Source organism: Paroedura picta, chromosome 1 (assembly GCF_049243985.1).
Source record: "Paroedura picta isolate Pp20150507F chromosome 1, Ppicta_v3.0, whole genome shotgun sequence".
Classification (NCBI taxonomy): Eukaryota; Metazoa; Chordata; class Lepidosauria; order Squamata; family Gekkonidae; genus Paroedura; species Paroedura picta.
The window spans coordinates 156,963,549-156,969,548 of NC_135369.1; the positions used below are offsets into that span (position 1 = coordinate 156,963,549).

General features: G+C 40.4%; 1 long non-coding RNA gene across 1 annotated transcript; it reads right to left on the reverse strand.

Annotated features, from left to right (window-relative positions):
• Nucleotides 1–1,917: 1,917 nt before the first annotated feature.
• Nucleotides 1,918–4,801, reverse strand: LOC143844920 (uncharacterized). The gene is made up of 2 exons (XR_013234199.1): nucleotides 4,621–4,801; nucleotides 1,918–2,194 (listed from the first exon to the last, which is right to left on the reverse strand). It is a non-coding gene; the product is annotated as an uncharacterized LOC143844920 (long non-coding RNA).
• Nucleotides 4,802–6,000: the final 1,199 nt, after the last annotated feature.

The following is a 6,000-nucleotide window of genomic DNA, read 5'->3' on the forward strand; positions in this document are numbered from 1 at the left end:
AAGAAGTTGGTTTAAATCAAATTTTAGTATTTTATTTGATATATTTGTACTTTCTGTCTTTACTGTTTTCCACCACCCCAGGACCAATTTTGGAGAGAGTGGTTTAGAAATCTCAAAATAAATAGATAGATAAGATGCAAGTGTGACAACATTGGATGGTCATGCCAAAGGGCTCCAATAGTCCATCTAGTGCAATATCATTCCCCTGTCTGGGAGTTCCACGTTCAAATCTGCACTTGTGCCATCCATGGAAGCTCACCAGTTGACCTTGGACCAATTGCACTCTCTCAGCCTAACCCAGTCTTTCCCAATTCTTTTTTTTTACCATTGAGAAATCTCGGATACATTCTTCAGGCTTTGAGAAACCCCAGAAGTGGTGTGATGGTGCAGAATATGATCCTGAAGCATAGCTATGTACATGCCTACCTGGGGCTCCTTTCCTTCCTCCAGGCCCATCATTAGCCATTTTGGGAGGGGAAGCAAGCTGGTGAATATATATGAGCATGTCACCCTATAAATCTTTTAACAAATTTTATATATATATATATATAAATTAGCTCCCACCAATTCAGGAGACCCTTCCATAGAATCATAGAATAATAGAGTTGGAAGGGACCTCCTGGGTCATCTAGCCCAAACCCCTGCACTTATCAGGACACTCACAACCCGACAGTAAATAGTAGGGTGTGAGCCGTGGATCACTGGCTTTGACAGTTTTATTTCTGAAATGTCTTTGTGAACTACAAATGGGTTTGAGGGGTCTGATTGGCTGGTTTGGCAGGGAATTATCATGTGGCTGTGTGTGGATGCTGTGACACAGTTTACTAATGTAACAGGATTAACTTTTGCTTAGCCTCTCTGTCAGATGGCTATCCAGCCTCTGCTTAAAAATCGCCAAAGATGGAGAAGCTGTTATATCTTAACAGCTTGTCTGTATTTATACTTCTTCCCAAATATTACACAATGTAAAAATACTTTGTGTTTTTCCAATAAAATGTATAGTATATTTGGAGTTTTTGACAAATATAGTTTAACACCAATATATATAAGCATCTTACGATAATCTGAAAAAAGATCCAGCATCTTGCAAAATGGTGGCTATAGGGGAAAAAATGGCTGTCTCAACAACTTATATAAGACTGTGTATGGCCTTATCAACCCACAAAATTCATTTAGCGGAAAGACTATGTTTTCACGGCTGTATGGTCCCTGATCTCCTTCCGCACCTTATTATGTTCTGCCCTAAATTTTCTCTATACCGCCAGGGGGTATCCGACATTCTATCTTCCTTTCATTTCCATAGTAACGAAACGGCCGCGATCAATAAATTACTTGATAGCAAGGACCCTGAGCAGATCGCCCGCATTGCAAATTTTTTAGCAAAGGTTTTTAGAATTAATTCCTTGTTTTTAACAAAATTGAGTAACTCTGTCTGATTCTTATAATTGTACTATTTTGTATTTCCATACCTGTATTGTTTTTTATGCCAATAAAGGCTTTTGTTGTTGTTGTTGTTGTTAACCCACAAAACATAGATATTGATACCAAGATGAGTATCCTACATGAATTTTAGATATCACAATAACCATATCCACCTTCATGGAAAATTGCGGCTATGGTGAAAATGTCCCCAAATTGGAATGTATACCCAAGAAAATTTGAAAGCAGTATTGCCCTGAAACACACTCAAACAGAAAAATTATCTCCTCTCTTTATTCTATATAGAAGATTGTAGGGATATATGGTGGATCCAGGACTAATAGCAATCTAATGGAGACATTAATATTGCTGCATCTCACTTAGAGCCATGCAGAATTTACCACATTTGCTTTAGCATTATGCTGACAGACTAGCAGGGGACTATACATCTTTAAGCTGTTTTATCATCTGGGAAATAATACATGTCAACACATAAAATAACATGTAAGTTCCATTTAATAACCTGTTGACACTGACTGGCAGAAATAGTGGCAGCTTCTTAATCCACAGTGACCTAAAGGTTCATCACAGAAGACATTTCAAAAACTCAATAATTGTCACTTCAAATTACAAAGACAGCCTTTGGAAATGAGACACGATAGGCACATGCTCAGCGACTCATACAAGTACATTCCCGTGGTGAAATTTAATTGCAGCTTTACCAAAGATTCATTATTTGGGTTCACTTATTTTCAGAAAATCTTCTGTATGTAACCTGGGGAAAAAAATAAGTTGGATCAAACTACATGTGCTTAAAGGTAACTTTAGCTAAAATTTCTCTTATATCCAGGAGGTCATCTGAAGAAACATGACAACATATACCAGTTAATTTCACTTTTCAGTGCTCAGTGCACCATGAAGTTTTAACTGGATGAGTTATATAACTATCACAATTCTGATCAATAGCCCTGAGATACAAATTAACAACTTCCCGGCCTCTTAAAAGATCCGATATATTTGCCCCTTACCATTTCCAGAGGTTCAAGATCTTTCTGATCACATCAAAGCTCTGTAACATCAAAGCTCCAAATAAATGCATCCAAATTCCCAACACTTCTTCAAAACCAACCCCCACCCTTACTTAAGGTTTTTCTGACTGCTCTCTTTTTATGTTTGCTCGACATTTTGTAACTGGCAGCTTCCCTCTGAGAAGTGGTATTGTTCACGAATGCCCCATGACACCACAAGACCTCAGCCGTTTTGTATGAAGGAACTCGAAAACGGCAAGGAGCAATCAGCCAACAGTTTTAAGGCTATTATATATTGCAAGATATATTATACTGAGATCTGAAGAACCATGGGATGGATCCAGAGGCACCCAAGTGGAAGCAGCAAGCATTTCCATTCACACAATGGAATCCATGATTTCTGTGACTGTCCTAATAAAGAGCTTTTTAGGTGGCTCATGAGCAGAAGAAAATGAGGAAGCATAACAGATCCATTCTGTGGATTGGCCAATGGATCTTAGGATGTAATACCATCAAAGTAGGTTTGGAATTATGTTTCTTGAACATCAACTCTCCATATCAAACCTCCTTGTTTTTTTTCCAAAAAAAAAAATTGCATGAAGCATGATGTGATTGGCTACCATTCAGTGAGCAATGAAATAAATCTTTCAGAGCATGGTTAAGCGTTTGAGCATGTTTTGGAAGATTACCATTATTTACAAAACGTGTAACCTACCTTTCTGCCTAACCAATGCTACCAAGGTGGTTAACAATTGCAACCAGAACATGTAAAAGACATCACAAAACCAAGAGACACATAAAGTAAAATACATATATAAAAACAAAGAACCAGCAAACAAAGGCCAGGAAAGAGGCATCATAGAGAAAACAACATTTTTTTAAAAATGCTGTCAATCTCTGACAGAAAACAGTGATGGGGCAGAACTACAGACTTTAAAGTATGGTGGTTAAGAATAAATGTAGATAAGCTAGGGTTAGATCCAACCTGCTTTTCTTCTAATGAAAAATACAGATGAATTCACTGTAGCCAACCAAAAACTTTGTCCTGGAAGACCCACATATTCAAGAGCCATGTGAGAGAGGGATGTAGGAACTGACTGAAGAAAAAAACTAGTTGGATCCGCCCACAGATTTCATGTACTAGAATATAGCAGGGGCATTTCTTGCATTGACAAATAGCAGGCTATCTGGCATTTTGTCCGAGGAAAGCTTCTGATTGGGAATTGGAGATTTGATTCCTTGGGCAGGTTTTTAAAAACATTGTGTTGGCAGCAGCTGCCAGCATAGTACAAGGATCTTTCCTGTGTGACTGACAGTGAGCTGTAGAAACCACTTTGTGGATGGCTCCACCTTCTACAGGAGCCATTCTGTGGCTGCAGTTTTGTGGTTGTGGCCACCATGCTGTGTCAGAATTTTAAAGGTGCCTAAAGGCTTCAGCATATAGTATGCTGCTATGTGTGTGGGAGAGGGAATTTAAAAATATCATCATCACTAAGCATTGTAAAGTTGAAGTTGCATGCAGCCAACTCACTCCCTACTTGATTGGTCCTGGGAGTTTGCTGCCAATAGGGAGATACCACTCTGTCAATGAGGGCCAATGAGTTCAAATTCCACTCTGCCAATTAGGGCCAAGAAGTGAAAATTGCATTCTGTAAAAGAAGGTCAATCAATTCAAATTGCATGTAGACAACTCAATCCTTACCTGCTTGGCCCTCCCTGCGAGTATACTGCTAATAGGGAGATACCACATTGCCAGTGAGGACCAATCAGTTCAAATTGCACTCTGCCAATGAGGGCCAATCAGTTCAAATTACATGCAAACAACTCAATCCCTACCTAATTGGCCCTCCCCGGGAGTATGCAGCCAAAAAGGAGAGAACACTCTGCCAATGAGGGACAATCAAGGGGCTTATCTGTCCTCTTCTTTCTCTTCCTGCTGCTTGCTGGGTAGAAGAGGTGCTGGTCCCTCTGAAAGGCCCTAATGCTGGTAAGTTGCTCCATTTTCAGCCTTTCCCCCAGGCAAGGGAGGGAAGACAATGGCTTATTTTGCATACCCGTGTTGGTCTCAAGTTTCAGCTCTCTACTGGAAGGAAGCACAGATAAACTGCAAGGGAGGAAGAGATAATCAGTATTTCAAAAACAGAATGCCAATGGAAAGTCAGATTGCAATTACCGTCTTAACTCAGTCCAGTTAGTCAAGGGTTCCTTCAGGCATCAGCAGAAAGAGCAGGTCACAGGTTGTGTCCAGAACCCAGCCCTCCCAGTCTCAAGTCCATATATGCTATCAGCAGCCTCTGTCCTCATTCTGTGGTGACTTCCAGTCTTCTGCAGTCAGCAACAGTCTTGCTGACACGTTGTGGTGCCTTTTAGACTGGAGCTCTCTTTCAGCACATAGCTGGCAGCACACAGCTGGCATTGCTTAATAAGCTCAGGTGAGCCAGGTGGGCTGACAAGGCAGGGAAATGAGAAGCTTCTGCAACAACTTTGCAACGGGCTTTGCCCCTAGTAAGTGATATAAATCAAATGAGCAGATTTTCTCATTTCTTTGAAACATTCATAACTTTGGGTATTCTTGCCCATGTATCTCTTCCTTATCTTTCTATTTAATTGATGGTTGGTTGATGTTTTGCATTTTTATTGCACTAATCTACACACTAATTTAATCCTGGAAGATGAAAAAAATAAAATAATAGAATAAAAGAAAAACTATATAGCAGCAAGATCCTGCATCATTAGTGGAACAATTATTCTCCATTTCATTCACCCATTTCCCCTTTCCATTTGATAAACATAGAACGCTCACTGTTAAACTACATAACTAGCATAATTTCCTAACTCAGGGATGGAACTAATACACTGCAAAAAGTATAGGAACTCCCACCTAAAATAGTAGCACCACATCAAATTACCTTCTTTTCCGCAACAGCATAGTACAGCATTTCCTTATGATAGAATTATGTGTTTTCCCAATGGGCTCATATTACTGACTGCTCCTAGGATTGGACCCCTCAGTCCAATCTTTTTGAAACTTGGGAGTTCTCTTGAGGATTGGCTCCTGCAGCCATGCTGCAAGTTTTGGGCCTCTACCTTAAATTATCACTTCCCCCCAAGAGCCTGGGAAGGATGGAAAGGGGAATTTTTATTAGAGTCTCTGCAATGAACCAGTGCCAACAGGCCAAGTTCACACAGCAGAGAGTCTCAGGAGTAAGGGGGGCAAAGAAATAGCAAAAGCATGTACTGAAGTCCAGCAACAAAACCACTTTTCACCCTAACACTGCCCCATGGTACAACTAAGCCAGCTATTGTCTCCCCACCAGCCAGCAACAGAAGTGGGAAGGCGCATCACTCTAGCATGGCCAAATAGCTCTGCCACACAAATCAGAGGCGCATAAACACAATTCCAGAGAAGGGGGGGGGCGTCATTCACAGAAGCAACATTCCAGCAAAGCAGAAAAACAAATCCATTAGAACTTAATGCCAAACTACTGGTGCAGTCCCTAAAAAGCCCATCAGGAAAATCACATGGCCAAGCATCACCAAACAGCTCACACAT